The sequence below is a fragment of the Phaenicophaeus curvirostris genome, chromosome 6 (assembly GCF_032191515.1).
Source record: "Phaenicophaeus curvirostris isolate KB17595 chromosome 6, BPBGC_Pcur_1.0, whole genome shotgun sequence".
Taxonomy (NCBI): Eukaryota; Metazoa; Chordata; class Aves; order Cuculiformes; family Cuculidae; genus Phaenicophaeus; species Phaenicophaeus curvirostris.
In genome coordinates this window covers 31,870,651-31,894,228 of record NC_091397.1, presented here as the reverse complement: position 1 = coordinate 31,894,228, position 23,578 = coordinate 31,870,651, and the positions used below count along the sequence as shown (strand labels likewise).

The 23,578-nt window shown below is 38.9% G+C and overlaps 1 protein-coding gene across 1 annotated transcript in view; it reads left to right on the top strand.

Moving 5' to 3' along the window:
- Window positions 1–23,578, top strand: part of CNTNAP2 (contactin associated protein 2) — a 1,119,128-nt gene that overhangs the window by 1,063,503 nt on the left and 32,047 nt on the right. The gene's annotated exons all lie outside the window — the stretch shown is intronic.

Sequence of the window (23,578 nt, the reverse complement as noted above, 5' to 3'; positions counted from 1 at the left end):
GACACCTTAGAAACACTGATATTGTGAGACATCTTCAGGGGAAACCATTTATTACAATTACTAGTGTAATTCATTAAGCTGTCATGTTGCTCTCAGAAAAATTTGAGGTCATTTCAGTTTAGCATCTTGAAAACATGTACTTTCTTCACTCAGTAAATACTCACTTAACAGCATAATTCCCAGTATCTTTTGGCTAATAGCAACCTCTAGCTGGTTTCTCGCTTCTGTGTTCTCATGGGATTCTTTGCCAGGCAGTCAATAACACAACAAATGAAGATGGGCATGGTCCACTATTTATGCATTAATTAGTCAAGGATTTAAAGACAAAAGCTGTGGGAGAAATAGAGGGACATGAACTTCAAATACAGCTTCTCAAACCATTTTACTTTCTCTTAAGCAGACCCACAGATTACTTATTTTTTACCATTTAGTAAGACTAATGTAACGGCTGAGCACTTTCCTTTTCCATTCCCCGATAAAATAGATAAGCAGAAAATCGTCCAAAAGCTTTAAAAGCCATTACAAATCTTGGAGCAGAAGTGCAGGAGAAAGAACTGACAATGTTCTCAAAAGACTGTCATTATTTTTTTTTTTTGTATGATGAAGTTTATTGCCTAATCTTCTCTTTATCAATTTTCCAATTAAATGCTTTGAAGAAGCTTCTTGGGAAAGCATAAATGGCTACCAGAAAAGGTCAAGTGCAAACTAACCTAAAACTTGCCGAACTACGTCCTTGTTCTGATGTGGATCTTGTTCTCCCAATTGCAAATTAACTCATACCAAAACACAAACCCCCAAGCACTTGACACTTCTGTATCTAATAGTTAGTACTGAAGGTAATAAACAGGTGCTGTTATGTAAATATACTTCAGTCTTTATACTAATTCTTATATACAACATGTTACATAGTAGACTGAGCATTTATTAAGATGATTTTTCTTTCTTTTTTTTCACTAAAGAAATGCAATATTCCAAGTAGAATAACTTAGTTCTGAGCCAAGAACATTTTTTCACTAGTCCACAGTGATGTTTCCTTCCTTCTTTCCAGTTCAACATAGCCCAGAGGCCCATCAGTGATTCATGTGTTTGGAATAAAAAAAGACCAAATAATAGACTGGGATACTATATTTTGCTGAAAGATTCTCAGATATCACTAGTGTTAGTCATTAATGTTAATGCTGCTCTTGAGCTTTAAATATAGACAAAGAGGACACTAATATAACTTAATGTAGTGAGATGTGTGATCTATCAGGTTTAGAAATAGTCCAAATTGCCTTGAATCATGCAAACTAGTTTTAATTTCAGTGACTTCTACAGTCGACACGTTAACATACATCCTAAAGAACCATTCTGGCTTTTGGACAATACATTTTTATAGAACTTCAAGGAAGTTAATAATGCCAAAAACGTCTTTTGCACAGTACTCAACAGGATGCTCCTCACTGCTCTCAAATACTGCTGCAACCACTGAGACCCAACCACTGACACCATTAACCTAGGAGTTCTTTCCTGATGTGTTAAAATAAGGCATGAGAGGAAAACAACTGCATGCAGTGGTACTTACCTCTTGTTTCCAGTAATAATGTCTTAGGTCTCTGGCATGTAAATAAAGAATTGTTAAGCATTGATAAACTTCATTTTTTTTCTAGAAAGTGATAGAATAAAAAAGCACATGAAGAGGGCCAACTGAATATGGGTTTGGATAATCTTCAGATTGTCCAATTTAATTTAAAAGTTTAAAAGGCAAGCTATGAAAATTCCAGTGTCAATTATAATTTAAAATTATAATCCTCATGCAGTAATCTTTAATGCTGTAGAATTTATGGTAAGACTTGTTTGCTTTAAGTAGTGTAGAGAGAAATTGGACTTTGAAAGTCTCAGTTTTATTATTCCTATGGCTTTTACAGGTTAGATGTACGTAGATCATTTTATTCCCTGTCCATGTGCTAACTAACTCCTAACATGGATGCTTAATTTCTCAGAGGTATGTGTAATGTTTATTAATTTGCTGAAGGAAAACAACTGTTAAAATAACTAGTAAATTAAATTTAAATACAGTTTTTCTTATGCTGTTTTCAAAGAAAAAAATTCTTCTGAAGTTTTAATGTGTTAATTTGAAGAGAAACTCAGCAGAGTATGTTGAACACATTGAACAAGAAAAGCAGGAAATAATAGCTACAAAACAGTTTAAGTTTGGCAAAGACCTGTAAAGACCATTTTGAGGATTTGATTCTGACGTACCCTGTATTTTGATAAATGATTCAGAAATGACAGCTGTGTTTTGTAAAGGAACTGCTTTTATGCATATCAAGTAGGGTTCTTATTTTTATTAATGAGGTAATTTAGAAGATGAACCTATTCCACATTATATCACTGTATTTGAAAAACATTTATTTCACCCATAGGCAATACCAAGTGACAGTGATGACAAATTGAAAAGTTTTGTAGGATTTTTTTTCCTGCCAGATACTTTAACACCCTCTTCACTTGAATATTGACCTGGTTTAGGCAAATAGTCTTAGTCTTCTAAAGCAATGAAATACATGGTGCCAAACAAATTTCTCAAAACTTCAAGTTTCGGAGAATGAACATACTAGGGTCAGAGACTGAGCTGGTGAAAGCTGTGAGTCCCTTCTGCCCTAATGACTGTGCTGAAAGATGTACTGGCTGCAGGGCTGTCCCTTCTGTGGGAAGAGGCAGTAAATCAGTCTCAGAATTGGAAACTTTAGTTGTGTGGAATGTGTAGAGTGGGCCAGCAGAAAGGAAGGGTGAGGAAGCCGGCTGAGCTGCATGGACACTGCTGGGTAACCACTGTCACCTACTCATCATGTTTACCACATCACTGTCATTCTGCACCTCTTTGGAGACTTAACTCCCATCTTGAAGGAAACCTGAAAAATTACCATTGTTCCACCAGGGATGCCTTGCCGGCAAAAGAAACCGAGGTGGTTCACACAGTGTACCTCGGCAAAGCTAATGGCCCTGGGTAGGTACTCAATAAGGGTGTTGTTATTGTCATCCTAGGAGGCTCTACTAACCCTGCTTCTTATGCCCGAGACAGTCTGTACTTCTGCTCAGCGTTGTTCTGTGCCCTGTGGCCTATAGGCAAGTTTTCATGACTTAGGTGACTGACCTGCTTTCCTTTCTAGATATTTTTTATAAATCATTTGTTGTTTATTCATGACATTTCAGGTCTTGGATCCCTTTCTAAATAGGAAATTGATGAGAGACATTTTTCCTCTATTTTAAGAGATAACTAATCCATAATTTCCCCCCTCCCCCCTTTTTATTTTATGGATGCAGTACTATTATCTTGCTGTAATACTCTCCTAGCCTATGCATTCAACAGCAAAATGCAGTTACTACATTCCTCCAACTTGCAGCAGTCCTATAAAGTGAAACATTTTCATGACTCAGTAAAGGACAGATTTCATGTAAATCTGTAAATGTACCTCTTCTGTTGTAAATTTTTTGACTGATGTTGTTCCTGCCTTGTTTTACAAAACAAGAATATTCAAAAATATTAGTAATGATTTTCCCCAAATATTTTTGTTATGATGAGAATCACATGTAAAAAGTAGTGCTTTTTTCACATATCTTCAAGATAGTTGTCATTCTTCCTCAAATTATTACCTACATCTATTCAGCTCAAGGCAAGCTAGGTCCCTTGCGTTCAGAAAATGGTGCTACTCTATTATTTTGTCAATTGCCTAGATCTGTTTTTTTCTTTGGTGAAATCATTCTTTTTCAATAAATCATCATTGTCCCTTAAAAAGCTGATCAATATACCATGCTAGAGTATGAAGAGTTGAAGTACCAGGATAGATGCTGAAATAAGAATTGCATTGGCACCGTAACCTGTACATTTGGAGAATGGATACCAGATTTAAAGAATTGCACCTTTTCACTGAGATACTGAGCTCTCTGCAGTCAAACCTGCTTTTCAGCTTTACACTAGGGCACAGGAGAAGCAAGACCTGAGACTTTTCTGGGCAGCCTCTCCTCTTTAGCCTTCTCCACTTCGCTTTCAGCCCCCGTAGCCCTTCTGTGGAAAGGCACTGTCCCACAGCACCCTGCACAGACACTCAATAGATATTTACACATGAAGCAAAGGCATCGACATGGCCATTTCACAAGGCACGCTGCCCTGCAGATTTCATGTGCCAGAATAAGAAGGCAGTATTTTTAAGTGACATAGCCTTATCTTAGCTGAAGCAAGTGGCATTTTACACTGGCATATACTCTCAGGTTCTTGACAAAGAAGCCTATTCAGCAGCTCTCCAACAAGTCCCTGCAAGCTTGCAGGAATCCATAGATTTCTCTCCATTAATGCACAGAGCATATCTAATTGCTTAAGATTGTTATCTTGACTTTATAACAGTCTCCTCACCAGGAATGAAGGAATGCCTGGCTGACAGCTAAGCTTACGTTGCATCTAGTACCTGGGTATTGCCTATAGTGTGCCAAGTCCTTTCTGCTGAGGAATGCAGTGAAGCCAGTGCATTATGTTTATGAAGGACTGTTTTGCTGGAATGAAGGTCCTCATACAGGAAAAGAAGTATTTTCATCCTATGTAAATAGGAAATGTTAGAGTTTTTCCACTTTTGGGAGGAGGAGAGGGAGAGAGGCAGGCATCGAGGGAGAGGGGGATAGGGAAGGAGAATGAGACGTGATGAGCTTGAGAGACAACCAGTTTGTGCTCAGACATGGATCTGTTTTCTGTCTTGTTTCTCCACATGGAATTAGCTAGTAAGGTGTTTGTCACAGGGTTCAGGCAGTAGTTTCTGTTCCTAGTGTGACTCCTTCACCAGCAGTGCTGCTCACATGGGTATTTCTTGTACCGATTTTGTGCCTTTTCAATGGTGTCCATGGCACTTGCACACTAAATCCATTTCTGTAACTTCCATGATGGCTATTTCCAGTTCTTCCTTAAGACTAACCTATGACTGTTAGATGTTTTTTAAGAAATTTACTGTTTACATAATTGTCACAATAACGTGTGCAGTCAGATTAAAGGCAAAATTAAATATAAACCGAATCATAATACAGCGGAGGCAAGTACAAATTCTTGTGTATGCAGGTTCCCCTGCATTTGTTTCCCAGTTCCAGCCTGCTTACCTCTGAGCTTCCCCATAGCTCCATGTAGGGGCAGCAGGCTTAGGACTCCTCTCAGACTAAAACAGTGCTTTTCAATTATAGCATAATTACTTTAGCTTTCTCCAAACTCTAAGTAATTTGGGGAGCTTTCTTATACACACACTTTCTCTAGGCTTCTTGTCTAGCCCATAGCTCCCTTTTCCTCCTACCCTCTGACTCCATTTACCACTCTCCCTGGATCCCTCTGGCTCCAATTCACATATAAATTTGTAGCAGACAGCTTTTATCTCAACTATATTAAGGTCAGGCTGCATCCTGTTCCTGCTGCTGGATTCAGAGCACTATGCCTCTGCTGCTCTGGACCCAGTGCCTCAACTCATCCCTGTTTCAGTGCCTCGCAGGCTCACAGCCGTTATGAGTCCCGGCACCCAAAGCTGTGGTGTGGTCTATAAAACATGGCAGAGCTCTGCAGGTCAGCTTTTTCCATGCTCTTAGCATAGACAAATCGTATGTCCTTCCTCCTTTGTGCCAGAGCTCAAATGGAAATTGTTAGAAATGTCTGTGTTTTGAAAAATAAGTAGTAATTATTATGAACTGTTAAGACAATTTTTTTTTCCTTGAGAATTAAACAGCTGGGGCGCTTAGTTCTGAATATGAAGTTCTCATTGTGAAGTACAGAGGAACCGAGAGGTTTAACAGTTCTGGGAATTGCATAATATGGGCAAAATAAAACAAGGCAATTTTCCCTTGATTTATTTTTCCTTAATTTGTCTTTACTAAACGAGCCTGAGGCAAGGCAGCTTGGGAAGCTAGAGCCTAATAAGCAGCTATTTCTAAGCACCTATTAGGATGTGTCAGAGAGAAGTGCAGAGAACCACACAGGAAAGGAAAAGGCCAGTACCCCAGCAACACTATCTTAGGGCATTTGAAACAGCAACTGAGGCGCAAAGGAGGAAAACAAATTACTGAATTAAAAGAGCATCCAAATGTGCAGTCACAGTGGAGAATCACCTGCTGCCTGGACTATGTCATCTGCTGCCAAGTATGACTATGAGCACTGATCAGCATTGATCTGCTTCATATTGCACTGAGGAAACTGATGGTGGATGCTGGCCCTACCAAGAGGCTCTAGCAGGTCCATAGTGTGCACTATTCTTGGTGACAAAGGAACTTAGACAAGCAAGTAAGTGCCACTGGAGGGAGAGAAAAATGGGAAGAGCCAAAGGGACTGAGGAGTGGAGTGGAAGAAGCCATGATAAACACAGATGTTGGACACAAAACAATGGTGACAAAATGGTTCACAAGCTAGAAAGATGTCTGACAGCAGGTGCCTGTGGATCAAACAGGGATGTTTGGCTCCTGTGGGGTCAGACTGGAGTAATGTACAGCTTTGGAAATGGCACTAGCTCAGTTATCCAAGGAAGGTGCCAGTTTTCCTTGTTTCTTGTTCTTAGTGTCTGACCATGAAGAAAAGAAGTGACAAATATATTTTTACCTCACCTGTCTGCTCCTTCTTAATTACTGTGGATTGGCTTCCACTCACTAACAAATTCAGATCTCCTGTCAAAATGCCCAGCAACTGTCCCAGCTGAGTGTGTGACAATTTGGCTTCAGCGCAAGCTGTTTTCATAGATTGCGGTTTGAAGGCATCAAGTTCTGTGCTGGCGCATTTCCATTTTCTTGGACCTCCAGTCACAAAAGTTAAGTATCATGGGCAAAGCTAGTGACACACTGCTCTCCCTCTCAATATGCAAGGGAAAGCTAATGAACATGGTGTGTGATCAGTACTACTCTGACAGTGACCTGAGTTTAAGCAGTTGACAGAAAGTCCCCTCTTCTAACCACCACCCTCGCTGCTTTGCTAGTTAACTGGTTTACAAACACATCAACCATCCTTTTAAGGCAAATGTAACAACTCATCATAGATTTTCCAAGACAAAACAAGAAGGTTCTTCTACAACTTAAGCTCCTGCAATCTCAATCTAGCCTTCACTTTTATTATCTAGACTGCTGCCTGAATCAAACTTCTGTTAGTAATGAACTAGAGGAAGGGAGGAAAGAAATTAAAAACTATTCTTTTTTTTTTCTATTTTTCAGAGTCATCCAGAAAAATCCTAACTATAATTTTTTTTTAAATTCATATTGGGAATTTCTTGTGCTAATATTCAGCTCCTCTTGCAGAGTTTGGTGCTGAGCATGCTCACATACAGCCTTTCATAACTATGCATGAAGAGTTTCTGCAGACGTGTGCCTATCAGCTTGTCAGCTGCAGAAAGAGATAAATTGCTTTTATAGGTCATCTATCACTGTTCCTTTTTTCCAGATCTTCTTCTGACTTGCATCCACCCAGCAACCCAGCAGTAACTCTAAGCAGGTTGCCTGTCATTCAGAAATCATGCATAACTCACAACCGTGCCTGTGAAATTAAACCCTGCTTTGCACAAACCGTGAACTGGAACATGTAGCAGCTACATTAGCAGAAGCAGAAATAAATGTTATGCCCGGTAAATTCGGTATATCCAGAATGTTTCAGCCTCACTGTATATCTGTTAATGTGTCAGACTACGTGTTCTCTGTGCATTTCAATGCTATTGGACTTGTGAGCATCACAAAACTCACTATGATATTGGAGCTGCCAGCAATATTTGAAGTATTTATTTTTCTCAGTCTGTCAGAAGAAGTATGGGTGGAGAAAGAAGTGCGGATTTTTAGGGCAAAGAATCTTTAATGGTTTGTTCTTTCCTTGACCTAAATCCAACTATTCCAATCAGTAAGTAATAGTCTGTGTAACAAGGAATGAAGAAAGTATATCAGATTTTAGAGGATATGGTAAATTTGGTAAATTTCAACACAGAGATTGTGATGAACAACACCTAGATTTCGTAGCACAGATATTCCCACATACACATATGTTCTTGGAGTACCTGAAGCTTCTCAAATAATGCAAGTTTTCTAAATTTTTGTGAAGAACTCTTCCAATGTGAAATGGATGTCTTGACAAAAAATGTCTTCTCCTCCCCACCTCAGTATACTAATCCACATCACCCAGATGCATGAATCTGATGCTTAAAGAAAAATGTTTGTTCTAAGTGCCCAAACATTATGATGTGAAAAGGTCTGAAAACAGCAGTGGTACTTCTATAAAACCCCAGAAAGAAAAAAAAAAAAAGAAAAGAAAAAGAAATAATAAACCACAACAGCAAAAAAGCAGTAGAGGGGAAGTGGTATACACAACAAAGTAATAAAAGATATCACTGATTATAATACTTGGAATAAAACAGGATAGGAGGAAACAAGTGATGTCTGAATAAAGAAGGTGTGGTAAAACAGTGGTGAATAAGGAGAACTGGGAGAAAACACTGAATGGCAAACCATAATAGATAGGTGGTATCGCATAATCAGCATCAATACTTGAATAGAAATTCCTTGAGACATGATGCCAAACATATAATAAAACACCCTAAGGCTTTACTCCAGATAAGACATCAAATTCTACCTGAAATCTGCATTTCCTGAGCTGATGTACAGAAAACTTCTCCACATTTTATGGAGACCTTTATCCTTCAATTCTTCAAGTCTTGGAGTTCTTCCTTCTAATAGTAATTCTCTGGTGTCTTTCTCTTATTCACACTGCAAATGATTCAGCATCTTAGGACAGCAAAGATTTGTCTTCTGTGCTCTAGTAGTTTAACGTGTATTTTGTGACTAAAACTTACTTGAAACATTAATCTTAAACTCTGCTAGAGGTTGCTTTTTATATAGTTATTTTTAGAATTTTTTATATAGATATATATATAAACTAAACAAAAACTTCAGAGACAATGGTACCAAGCAGACTGTAGAAAGAAACTGGTTTCCTACAACGTGTGCATGCTTCCCCATACTAAAGACTGCAGCCTCTTTATGAATTCAAATACTGTTTCTCATCTTCCAGTGAAATCTTATCTGAATATCCTTCCATTCTGGAGGTTTTGCAGCTTATGCACTTCTGGATATATTAATTAAATATCTAATTGTCTAGCTGGGTCTCTGATTTGGATCTAATGCTTTGCCAACTTATTCAATGTTATCCTTTTGATTGGAAAGAATAAATTCATTCCTTGAAGAAGGAAATCATGTGTCAAATATTCATATTTTAAAAAATAAAATCTTACTTTAATTATCTCATTTTCTTCTCTTTGGTATCTCACCATAGTGAATTTTTTCATGCCTTCGTACCCTTGGTGCATTGTTTTAAAAATTGTAAGGGCATTCATCTGAGAAAAAAATAAAATCTCAGATCAGCAGAAAATAAATCTTTTCCTGGCATGGAGCTGCAGCATTTCTCTCTGTGTTAAGAGACTTCAGGCACTCCAAATGAAGTACCCAATTATTATCAGATTATGCTCAGTTTTCTTCTTTATTATCTGACAGTCAGGAAGTGGCTGGAAAAATGTGTTTCCAGGGTTGTCATTTTATTACCTCCCCCATTGCTTTTCATCATCTGCTACATGACTTTTTTTCGTGAAATATGCATAGCAAAAACTTCTTGTATTTGCACAAAGCCATGTGTTGCTGTAGAACAGATGATCGCAGGCCTGGGTTTTAGTCCCAGCAAATGTGTTCTGTTATGCTTTGAGACATCTTATCACTACTGTTTCACAGCCTGAGCAGCATTGGACATACAGAGACGGTTTCTCAGTTTTATGTCCCCTATAAGTTCATCTATTCTGGCTCACTTCTCTACTTCACTGCCATACAACTGGAGTATGTCCCATACAACTGTGTAATCCAAGCTCCCCTGGCTTTATAGCTTTGTTTTGCACAGGCAAAGCCTTTTTCATCAGGCAATTTTAATGTCTTTTTAAGGCATGTGGAAATATCCACAATGACCAGCCAGCCTCCGTCCTGGTAAACTTGTTATGGAGGCAGCATATGTTCACAAAGATGGAGACAGACAGTGCTGGAAACTGTCCTGGCAGGACTTGAAGGCAGCTATGCAGTGCATTTGTATTGTCAGCTGGAACAATGTAGTGGAAAATAAACCGGTCTGCTAGTTTGGGGTTTGAGATACAGACTTTCAGAAATGGTTTAAAATAACAGCATGCCATCTGTCTTTGCACAACTGTAAAACCTGCAGTAGCAACAAGATGATGGAAGCAATAGCCTTCTGACTGAAGAAACATGCAACCTGTTTGGTGTAAGCTGTGGAGACATCACAGCAGCTTTGTAAGCCTCCTGCAGTTCAAAATATGTCAGTGCCTTGGAGATGAGTTTTACTTAAACAGGATATTAAGACATTATTTTTAATGAGTTCTTTGATATTGTAAAACTCAATTATTATTCAAACGTCTAATCAAGAGGAGCATTTAATTTCTGTTTCTTTTCCATCATATTGCATAGGCAGAGACCTCTAGAGTTCAGTTTTTCTGACTGGAGACAGCAAAGGCATAAAGCAAACTCCTGTCTTACTGCCAAATATCTGTCTCTTTATTAGCTGTACATATGCAACATAGATATTCCTTTGCTGGCTCTTTTATCTTCTTTTTACAGAGAGAATCTGGTTTACATAGTACTCTGGGGAAATATCAGGCTTGAAAAAGTTCTTGGTTTACAGAAGCAAACCGCATACTGGAAAGACAGGTGACCCAGAATGACTGACTTTGCAATAAGGACATGGATTTCTGAATATATGTAACAAAATTCTTTGATTTAATTCTTCAAGGCTGTATAATAATATTTCTTATTTCTATGCTGTTCTTCTTGAGATAATGTTTAGTAATTTCACCCCGATGCAAAATGCTCTTATGATGATTCCAGACTAAACATGTCTTAATATGTTGCAAATAGTAATTGTTGCTCTAGTTGGGATTGATTTTGTCCTTGCATTTTGTTTCCCTTCAAATTCAATCCCTAAATATCTAGCTGATACACTTTCAAAATTGAGTTAATGGGAAACCTTGACAATGCCTATGTTACAGAACAGCCTGTGCACATAAGGATTGTGCTTGTTTCGTTCCTGGCTGTCAAGTTGTGATGCTAGCAGTTTTCACAAAATGAAAACAAATTGCATCTTTTTTCAGGGACATGGAAGTATTATTCCAACAGGACCTTGCTGTGTCTTAATAATCACAGAGCTACTGTGAAGCTCACCTGAATTATTTTATGTTAAAAAAAGTAAATAAATTGTGTTGGATGGAAAGTTCAGATAGATAATACTGTGGTATTAAGAATAAAGAAACAACCGAGTGAGGAACAGCAGAGTTCAGAAGTGAACGTAGCTAATGGCTGATAGACTTCGGTGACAATGACTTTCTATAAGACAAGACAATGCAGAAATACCTTCAGGTCATGGCTCTGGACAGTTTTAAATATTAAAATCCCTTTAAAAGAGAGCAGCAAGGATGTGATGTAAGTTGCTTGAGCAGTGTTAACCTTTGAAAACAGGCTCCACTCCTTGCACAGATAATTGGGCATTTTTTTTCCATCAGGAGAAACAAGCTCCACAAGACTCAGCCATCTGCTGCTATGCTTGAAATGCCAGGAAGCAAGAGATTTACCCCTGCTGCACTGCTACAGAACAGGGGGAAAGAATAGCAAAAAAGATAGTGTTAGAGGAGTCTGCTGTTTTATTTTAGTTCATGAAAGCTATTGTCCTAGGAAGTATGTATTTATAACGAGTATTGCACTAGTCTATTTCCTGTAATAGGTAATGGCTGCTATTTTCCTTTTATCTCTTGAAAAATCTGTTCTCTGTCATAACAAGAACCTATATGAGGGAAACATAGAGCTTGTGAAGACAGAATTATGCTGACTAATTGTCTTAAATTCAGTGAACTTGCAGAACAGCAACTTGCAGAACAGCAACAGGTGAGAGAACAAGTGGCTTCCTAAGGAGCAACGACAAACTGAATTACCGTACTTAGGGCAGACTTCTGGAAGTTCATTTTAGGGATTAATTAGTGCAGTTTGGATCATCATATCTCAGTAATTAAGGTGTGAATCTCCTCAATTTGATCTGTCTGGTAGTTGCAGTGTGCTGCCAATGACTACTAACAATATTGTTAGCTGGGTAAAATATGCCCTCATGAAGTATTTGTTCTATTTCCTTGCATTAATAATTGCTATTTTCAGTTATAGCTGATTAGATTATAATAGACACATTGGCTTTCAGCAGTATCAGTTTTAGAGCCCTGGTAAGTGCATGAAAAGCTCAAACCAAGGTCTTCTATTTGTATACATTGAAGGAAAGTTGGATCTGTACTGTAAAGACCATTAGTCTCGCAGTGAGCCAGAAAATTTAAAAGCCATACAATAAAGTCATGGTCATCTGTAATTGGTTTACCTTGTTTGTAAAGGAACAAGTTATTTTTGATACTTAGGTGATGTCAGGAAAATTGGCCCACCAGGGAAATCATATTTATTTCCTAAATTGTAGTGTAAACTCTGGAAGAGCTGCATGAATACACAGCTCACTCCTTACAACCACTGACCATGTATTCAAAAGGGCATTGAAGATGTTACCTAAGTAAAATGTATAAACCTGATTTTAGGATTTCAACTCATAATCTTTGTAGTCAATAATTAAGTCCTGTGGCAGTCTGCTTTTGGGAGCGACTAAGAATAACGTTGCTCCCAAATTATGTGAAAGCTCAAACAGCTGCCCAAAGGCTGCACTTATTTCAGAGAATGACCTTCTCCAAAGGCTATGTGCAACACAAGGGGTCGCCCCCAGACTGACTACCAGGTTGGAAGTTCCCTTAAGAAGAGATGAAGAATTGCAACTTTGTCAGGAATAAATAACTATGGGGAATGAATGCCCTGAGATCTGCGAGGTGAAATATATCCAAATGGCCTTCCAACTCTTTTTGCTGGTACTAAGTATCTCTTTTCTGAAGGACAAAATAATGAACCTCCTACAAGCAACATAATAGCTTTTATGCTTGCAGCATTCACTTTCATATAGTTTTGCCTTCTAACATACAGAAGGAGAGCAGGTGTGTCAACAAGAGTGATACAAACTCTTTCTACAATTATTCCATTGCTATTTTCATTTACCTGAGAGAGATTAAAGGAATCTTACATTTCCAGTTTACATAAGGAATGAAAGCACACTTCACTCCCTCTTGCAGTCATAGCAATGCACTGATTTATCACAGTCTCTGCGACTTTTGTGCAGACCTTCTGGTGGTGGCTGTCATCAGAGTGGTGTGCCTCAAAATTCAGCTGAGAAATTAAGAAATGCCTTTCACTTCGATTTATAAATGGAAAATGGAGACTAGAAGCAACTTGGGCCAAGCACAGAGACTTGTAGGTAGGTTACTCAAACCTTCTTGTCCCAGTGTTTGCTATTGAAAGAGGAAAAGGAGGCTGGTTCTTTTTCTCTGTTTGCTTAAATATAAATTATAGACCCATCAGGGACTGACACACATAATCAAGTGGATGCATGAGATGTATCTTACATATTGGTAGCTAGTTTAATCCCTAAAATTTAGACCTATGTTTGGGAGCAGGTTTGGAGAGATGGTAACATGCACTTACTCCTAATCCATTTCCATATTTCATTGATTATGTTCTCTGAAGATCTGAAACAAAGCACTGGTAACCCTTCAATTTAAATGTTTTAGCTAAATCACCACCCCATTATATGCTATGTAGAATTCCTACATGTTGTAGGTCAGAAAATGTTTTCAATGTTTTTTTCACTTCTGTCAAGTACATCTAATTTACTGCTAAAGCTGTCCTCAGTATGCCAAGAGCAGCATCCTTTGGCCATGTTGATCAGTATTTTCACACCACCTCACCAACAAAATTAGTCTTCAATCTACGGTTCTTGCATTTGAAATAAACATGTGCAGGAAAAAAAAAACCAAAACCAAACCAGCAAACAAAGAAACAAACAAAGAAAAAAAACAAAGAATCAGTGACAATTTGCTCAAAATTTCAATGAGACCATAGCCATTTCCCAGGTGGCTTCCAAGAGGAAACTCCTTGACTTTGAGTTTACTATTTAGGATGTACTCTCTTAACATCAATCCAATTGCCTCACTAAGACTGTATTTGCTAAGAGGATTCATTGGTAAACCAGTACTAGCGTTTAAAATGATGGATGAGTTTTCTTTTTTAATGTACGGAACAATTATGGGAGTCATATGCCACATGTGATGCAAGATGTTTCCCTTAAAGAAAGTCTTCCCATATCTTTTGTGTCTCTTCTCCTCATCGCCAGACAATCTCCCCATACAGTAAAAAGAAATACTGTTTTACTCAATTACAACATGGCCCTAGAGTAAAAATGAGTAATTGCCCATGGGGCTGCAGATTTCAGAAATTATGCTTCCCAGGGAAGCCTGAAGCTCAGGAGCATAGGTACACACTAGCTGTGTGGTTGCCTTCTGGGCAGAACTTCACCCAGGTTGCAATGAACTTGAATAAGGCTTGTTGCACAACTGAAAAGGAATTCTTGCAGCCAGATAGCACACTAGTAAATATGGTAAAGACATTTATCTTTATTAAATAACCTGAGATGGCTCTTAATTTCTCAGCCAAGGGCTGGCTGAGACTTTCAACTCAGCATTCTGTGCTATAGCTTAGTGTTTCAACTTAATAAGCCAACGTAAAGCATCACTGCCTCTTTACATTCATGAAGTGAAAGAGGATGTTTCTGTCTTTTTTTTCTTGATAACAGATAATGACTTAGGCTTAAGTCTCAGCTACGATATTATGATGTTAGCACAAATTAATTGAGCTGATTCTGTAGCTTTTCTGTTGTCTTACTTTTTCTAACTTTCTCTACTCACAAAAGCAAAAAATAAAGGCAATAGTCTTGGAATTTCAGTCAGTGTTTTTATCTTATTAAATAATAGCAAATTTACTAGGTAAATATATATCCCTATTCACAGGTGACTAGTTCAAGTGACTTGTCTTGCTACAAATTGCTCATTTTTCAGTTGAAAAAAGCAGTTCCAGCTCTAGTAGACAGATGGCACTGACTGTGTTTGGTATGGGACAGAGTCAGCAGGAGCAACCTGAAGGTGCCTTCCGTCATGCACCCTTAAAAGTGAAGTCACTGGGGCCTTTGCCCTTTGGCAGCAGTTAAACTTGAGTTCAGGTTCTCTTTGTCTAAAAGGGAGTGTTTGCAGAACTTTTTTGGAAGTGGGGGCTGTATTACTTCAAGCATTCTTCTGCATATGTCTTTCAATCATGTTTTACTAAACAGTTGAGGGATTGCACCTCATGCATGACACGAAGAACAGTAGAAAATTTGTACACATTTTCTTGAACTCCAAGTGAGTAATAGAGGTTGGTGTAATGAGCTACCTAGAGGCAGATACTGATGTCCCAGTGGCATGAAACTGGTGCCAAAAAATGACACTGAAAGCAAGGCCATATTGCTCACATTCAACTGCTTCATGGAAAAGCAGAATATGCTTCTGGAACTGAAACACAACATACGATGATGACAGGCTACTCGTCATTTAATAATGACAGGAGCATTTAACAAAATGAGTAAGCACCTGTGTTAAGTCCCAAAAATAATTCCACTCCCTTCAATCAGAGCAACTATCAGTTTAAATATGGGTTTCAGAGGGAATGGGAAGGAACCTATATCGCATCACAAAACTCTAATGCTTTTGCTGAAGTGCAGCTTAAAAGAACTAGAGCAAGAATCATAAAATAACACAATGTATTCCTGGGCCTGGATTTTTTAAAATAACTTGTTCATTCATTTCAGTAGAATCACACTTAACTCCCCAAAAAAATAGAAAAGGGTTGATTAAAGCAGAAGATCCCCCCTCCATAACTGTGCTTTGCAGGATGGATTTTTTTAAGACAGTGATTTACTGAGAGAGAAAATCCCTTTCCTTTTTTCACTGTAAGGTGAATCCTGTCTCTGTAAATTGTGTTTCTGTCCAGATCTTTCTGTAGTTATTATTTGTAGGGTCTTTCAAATCAGAAAATTGTGATATGCAGGACCATCCGTCAGCCTTAAAAGTGATAGGTAGTAACTACTGTAGCACATGCGATTAGTACCTAATCCTAGTGTCAAAGTGCAACTTCACTGTGGCAAGTTACATTTGCTTTAAGAGAATAGTCCCAATATGATGACCAAAAGAAAAATATTTAATTAATAAATGATTGCAGTTATAGCAGAGATGATGTGTTCTTAATGTTGTCTATATTCTTCAGCCTCTTAAGCAGAAATAAGAGCTAAATGCATGTTCTGCCTTCTACATTGGATATACTGAATAGAAAGCATCCATTGCTTGTAGCTGTAGTATTTATGACATTAGAAGACATTATTCATTTATTATATTGTAAAGTATTCAGTATCAGAGAATAAACAAGACACTTTGTATGCTCATTCATTTATGGACCCAATATCATATACCTTGCCATAGCTATAACATAAGATCTCGATTCATATAACTTCCCACTCACTTATTCAGAAAGCAAACATGACAGTTCTCTCCTTTAATGAGATTCTTTCTCTTCTCATCTTTCCCTAATTTATAAATCTCAGGAGATAGAGGGAATTTCAGCATTGAAACTGGAGTTTTACGTCAGCAGCAGATTGGAGCTCTTATGGCTAGACACGACTGTTAAAAAGTTTAACATAACCTGTGCATCTGAGTGAATTTTAAACCCATGAAACCTCTCTGCTGGTTATAATAACTTCAGTGTGTAAAACAGATCTTCCAGAAAGGGCACCTATTTTGTGTTTGAAGTCATGCCCTCCTTGCGTAGCTCCTTTCAACAGTTAGTCTGCTGCACCTTTAAAAATTGCAGAGTTGCTTTCCATACTGTGTTTGGCTTTTGCTGACAGACACTGATTTTTGCTATGCCTTTCTTGGCCAAGTTAAATAGCTCTTGGGCTCTTGGAGCCTTCTTAGGTAGCTTCTAAGCTTATGATTGATTATTTGCTTCCATTGAGCATGTGCTTTATTAAATTTGTGGATTCTACTATCATTTCATTAATCCAACGTTCTATGATGGTGCACACTCAATTCTAAAATGTAGGCCATCTACATTTATTTAGCTTGACTGAACTTGTACTTAAAGCCTGAAATCTGAAATCTATTCAAGTAAACATTTTTAAGTTATTTATTTATTTTACTATTTCATGTATTAACTTATTAATTTTTTAATTTATTTTTTACTTCATTTTTTCCACTGCTTTTATGAAAAGTAATATCAGGCTAATTATCCAATAGTTAATAATCTCTTTTTTTAACATCATATTTCAACCATTTTCAATATTTTGTAGAGGACATAAGAACTCTTCCAGTTTTTTATAACTTCTCCAGTGCTTAAATGTCTATCAAGCACTGTAGGGACAGTAACGTCTTCAATTCACATCCAGTTCTTACAGATCACAAATGTATAGATCCAAATAAGTGTACATGGTTTAGATTTTATTTTATTTTATTTTTTCATTAAAAGGAGGTGCCACATCCTCGTGATACAATCATAAGTCTTAAAGAGTGTGGCACCTTTCTCTTTGAGATATAATCTATTCTTACACATCCACTTCCATTCACAGATTTCTTCCTGTCTCTCCTCCCACTCACTGCTGTTCATTATTTGCCTTGCCTTTGGCCAGTTAGGCTTTTTAACGTGAATACATCACATTTTGAACATAATCAGGTTATGATTGTTGGTCCCTAGGCAACAACTATCTTACAGTCCAGCAATTAAGTCATCTTTATCAATCACAATGAAGTCCAAACTAATTACCTCATGTCATAGTCAGCAAAATTTTTAGCTGAAAAAATAAATTCAATAATCTACTGATGCTTTACTACTGGTTTCATGGAATCCCAGCACAAGCATCAGAAATGAAGTCACTAGGAAACAAGACTGAGATTTTTTTTTTCCACACAAAGCAGACATACCTGTCATCCCCTTTTCATGGACTTTATTAGCATAAGTATTGGGACACCTACATTGAAGATCATGCTTGTTTGAGTTATTCACAAACAGAAATCCACCAGTAATGTGCTCCTTCCCTACTGTCTATCCCAAGCTGCCCTCAGCATCCTGGAGCCAGAAATTAACATTCCTGTCAAGCAAACTGTCTCTCAAGAATGTAATTATAAGTGAGAATTTTCCAATCCCTTTGTTTATATCTCAAATTCAGAGCTTATGAATACAGGCAATTAAAAATTGATTCTGGCAGGGTCTTTTTCTACTAAATTATTTTACACTTCCAAGAGATGGAACAAATACCCAGCACAGAGCTCTGTTCCTCTGCAGCTAAACTGCTTCCAGTACTTGGGCCAACTCATTTAAATGTAGTCTGAGTATCTAAATTGCAGACTGCCATGCAGAGAGCTTTCAGCAATCTTAAACTCTGAGCGCACTCACTAACTACACTTACTTGCACAAATTGCATCTTGTCTCTGCTAGAATTCAGACAACTTTTCACCAGTTAGAGATTTCTCGTTTACTAATTATTTTCTCAGTATAAACCCAAGCAGGTTTATGCAATACTTGTGGGGACCAAGGAAGCTCTCTGTGAGCTTTCTATGCCAAATACTCAGACCAGGACATTTCTGTGCCTGTTCAGAATAGCACCAAGTTTTGTTGCATGAAAGCTGACTTGGTTCAGAACAACCAAAGGTAACAGACTCAAGTAAAATTATGATGGCAGGCAGTTTACTGGTTTCAAATTGCAGCTTCTTCAGAAATACATAGAACACGTGTACTGTCAATGTCAGTTTTGTTCAATGAAGTCCTCCATTTTGCATTCTCATTTAATAAACCCGAAATAGAAAAAGTCCTTCAGTCAAGTATTTACTGCTGCTGCTGTCTTCTCTCAGAAAAGATCAGCCATGCTGAGTTTCTAGTCAAAAGGTCAGCATCATGGAATTTTAAATGCATGATCATTTTATGGTGATTCAGTGAGAAAAGCACCTGCTGGTGCATGTGGTGGTGTTAATGAAATGCTATGGCAGACACTCTTCAAGATACTTCTTCATTGATGCAGCGCAAGTAAGAGGGGAGAGGAACAGGTCAACTTAAAGAGGGAACTTTTACAAAACTGCAAACACTTGCAGTACCAAAAAAAAAAAAAAAAATTACAGTTCTCATTTTAAACTGTTTCCTATGAGTGGTATCCTTTTAACACAGAACAAAAATACAATAAAAGAAACCCTAAGAATATATAGGCAGCACTGTGAGGAGTCCAGTACTGCTTCTTTGAAAACACAAAGAGGAGAAACTACTGCTTTTCTTCTGGAACAGGTCTAAAATTACTCTGCCTAAGGTGTTGCAGAGACATTAACCAGGGCTGTTTCTACAGCAGTAAGAGTTGAATGATTCAGCAGTGACCTTGAGAAAGTTTTACCACTCTGAACAATACAGATGGAAACCTCCAGGAAAGGGACAGGACACTGAAATTCTGAGTTGGATTCAAATGGCTAAATGTGATCCCATACTACTTGAGAAAAGATCTTAGGTAAGGTCCTGCTGAGGGGTACAATTATCTCATTTGACTTCTGGAGCGACAGTTTAAAGGTCTTGCAGTCTGAGACTCCAATCCCACATTCCTCCACTGTGGTTCCTCCTAGATCAGTTATTCCCATTATGACACATTTCTGGCAAAGTGCTAAACTTTTTGGTTTTACTATCTCACTTCTGAGAAAAAGCTGAGCAAGCCCATATACTGATCTGTCTTCTGGCCAGTGCATTTTGTTGGCTGCAGCGATACATTTGGCCTGAGATAGTGCTGGCAGCCTCCTTCCCTCGAAGCCATGCAGCATCAGTATCCGCACTGGTGCCACCAGAAAGTGCCAGCAGCAGGGAGATGCGTGGCAGGTAGCATTGGCCCAGCCCAGCATGAGCTGTGGCCTGCACTGTTGTCTCTTCAGGGTTTGTGTCAATCCCAGACTGTATTTGCCATTTCTGTCTCCCTTCCCTCCTGAAGAACACAAGGGCCCTTCTCTATTTGGCAGGAGGGATGAGGGGAAGAAGTCGGTCTTGCAGCTGGGAGAGGAGGAAAGAGCAAGGGGGCAGCTGTCAGTCTGAGGAGAGGGGAGAAGGAAATGATGGTCTCAAGATGTCTGTGTTAATAAATGGATATTTTGTTGATAATGGCTATTTTAACCTGTGTTTTTCCTGGTGCCCTGTAGGCAGACTGCTGAGTCCCCATTCTTTCATCTTCAAACTGAGCAAATTAAGTTGTCTCAGTAATTTTACCTTTCTAAAACCATTGTATGCTGTCTTTTATTTGGCTTTCATCGCCCTTGTATGTGAATAAAGACAAAGCAAAAGGTATTTGAACTCTACCTTTCAAAATTCATCAAGTAACAGAATAACCTTCAGCTATAAAAGAAAAGGCCACCTTTTCCCTGAGACGGTTGCTTAACAGCACCAAAGAGGAAGAAGAGGAACCAAAAAAAGAGAAGAAAGAGAAAGAGAAAGAGAAAGAGAAAGAGAAAGAGAAAGAGAAAGAGAAAGAGAAAGAGAAAGGAGGAAACAGGAAAAAGGGAAAGGGAAAGGGAAAGGGAAAGGGAAAGGGAAAGGGAAAGGGAAAGGGGAAAGGAAAAAGGGGAAAAGGGAAAGGGAAAGGGAAAAGGAAAGGGGAAAGGGGAAAAGGGAAAAGGGAAAAGGGAAAACGAGATAATCCAGCGGTGCGGCCGGGCGGCCCCAGGCTCTGTCCCGGCTCCCCGCAGCGCCGCCCCCGCTCCCGCGGCAGATCCAGTCCGCGTCTTCCCGCCTCCGCCGGGTCGGGCGGCGGGCGCTGCCCCGCGGCGCGGCGGGGGGGGGGGCGGGGGGCGCTAGTTCTCAGCCGCGCGGGGAGGGGGAGCGCCACGCGCCGAACGCCGCTCGCGCCGGCTGGGAGCGCGCAGCTCCGAGCGGAACAAAGGTGCGGGCTGGGGCCCCGCTGGAACCGGGACCGGGAGAAAGGGGCAGCTCGAACGGAAGAGAAAGGGCAGCGTGAGCTACGCCGTAGAGTCCGTAGGTGGGGAGAGACCTTTCCTAAAGTCGCCTTCTGGCCCTGATCCTGCAGCCCACCTGTAAGTTCTTGTTTATTTGTATGCGAACTGGTTGTGGAAGAAGCCGTCCTGTTACGCGTCTGCTTCCCGATGCAGCCGGTGTGACGCTGCTTAATCTGGTTTAAGGAGAAACGAATGACGGGGTTTCTTTGCGGTAGAGCGTCTTGAACTAACTTAACGTGCTGTTGTAATGTATCTCTGTGCTAGAGCAAGCGTAGCGAGGCGCTGTAGTTCTGATCTTTATATATTTATTATTATCGCGACTTGACCAAAGGTTTCCCTGTCCCTCCGAAGAGGTCCATGAGGTTTGAGATTAGAAACACCCAAAGCGTGGTTTCGGTGTTTAAAGTGAGAGTATTTGCTACAGCTTGTTAACAAAGCCTTTATACTGCAGGTGGTATTGTGCCTTCGGACACTACTCCTAAATATTGTTCTATGCTTGCATGTAATAATAATAATGATAAAACGTATTCGTACTGCACAGTTTGATGTAGACCAGCTGAAAGTGTTAGGTTTACACCATCTAATGAGGTGCAGAGGTAGTCGCTGAGTTGGTCCGTGCGTGTTGTCTGGTCCTGCTCTTCCATCATCCATCCACACACCCAGCTCCGTCTTTTTTTTGTCTTTTTTTTTTTCTGTCATAATTACCTTCTGACTAAGACTGTGGATGAGCAAATCGTAGAAACTGCAAAAATATGCATACTGAGGATACCTGGCATGTAATGTCTGCATCTGATCTGTAAAGCAGCAAAGGTCCAGTTAAGCTAAACGTATTAAACCTGAGATTGGCTGGACTGAAAAAGAAATTGTGCTTCCTTACTGTTTCCCATGGTGTGAAATTTGTTGGCTGACATCAAACTGCACCCATTTCTTTCATCCCAAATGTATTTGTTGAATGAGGGAGTGCTTTTAGTTTTAAGATCATGGTGTAATGCTTTTACGTTTCATTTCATTCTTTATGGAATCGTCTCCAGTGCCTAGATGTGGAGAGGGTCTTCTGCAGGTGTTTGCCACTCAAACAAAAATGCATGAAGGCTTCTTTTAAATTAAAGATTGAGAGCTCTCTTTTTAGGTGATTTAGTTGCTCTACCTGAATTTTGATACAATACAGCCGTGTAATGGTGGAGGTGTGCAATGGTTTCCACAACACAAAAAGTTGAGACACTGAATTAACTTGCCAGGCTGCAGCTTTAAAATGAGCTGCAGGAGCTCAGTAGTCTCAGAGTTCAGCTCTGGAACTCACTGGCATTGAATGCTGTGGGGGCCAGAAGCACTGATGATTTCTGAAAAGGCTGGGCACATTCGTGGGATGCAGTTCTGCCAGTAGCTAAATGTAAAAGGTGAGATGGAGCCTTCATCTCAGAAAGGTTTAAAGCCCGTTTTTATGGGAAGCTGAAAAGGTATTTTGGGAGAGGATTGTTTTACATTCTCCATGCTGTACTACTTGCGATTCATCTACTATTGGCCACCTTTTTTTTTTTTTGAAGAGAGAACAATGAATTACGGAAGTCATTGATCTATCTAATGCAGCTGTTAAATTTTTATGATAATTTGACATTGTGCATTGAATAGCAATATTTTTTCAGGACCGAATTTATTGCTCATAAGCATTTTCCAGCAGAGGAAATACAAAAGGGTATTTCACAAATGTGTACTTGTAACAAAGAAAAGAAGCAAAAGCCTTTAGTGTTTCTTGTATCATTGACTTTGAGACGTAATAGAGACTGTTCAAATATAAATTGCTCAGCCTCAGATTGTGAACTATGCAATACTGGAAAAAAAGTATAAAAGAGATTGTGTCTAAAAAATGAAATCAATGCTTTTGCCCTGCACTGCTCTAGAGTATTTTTCCAATTGTTAAAGTGAATGACGTTTTCACATACTACACATAGGTTGGTATTCTGTATACAAAAAGGGGATGTTTTGATCTGAGAAAAAAAATATCCAAATGAAGACGTAAAACAATCAGAATGAAAGTGTTGGAAGAAAAATGACCTTCTAAGTTATAGCTTTCTTATCTTTGCTGGCATTCTGCTTTTCATTTGCTATTTTCAGGCTTTTGATACCTGAATTAAAATTGCCACTGCTTAGAAAGGTCATTGCTTGTTCATAATATGCTAGTGTGCATATATTCTGAAAAATGTCAGTTCCCAGAAAACTTTTATTTGTATGTTGAAATCCACTATTTTAGCCATGGATTTCTTTTAAATTAAGTAAATGAGAAAAATCATTTGAGACTGATGAAGAAGCATTATCCTTGTGATACTAACAAGCCTAGAAGTGGTTTATTAGCAAAGAGATCACAGTTCCTTACCTTTTTCATCACACACACCCTCCCCCCCCAAAAAACCTTGTAAGAATACAGAAGATTACTGTGAGGCATACATAGTATGTGAGTAAAAATAATACCTTATTGGAAAATCATTTTCCAGTTTGATTTTCATACTATGAATCTTCTTCAAGTGGTTCTTCTAGCTTTTTCACCATCTTCAAGTGAGACA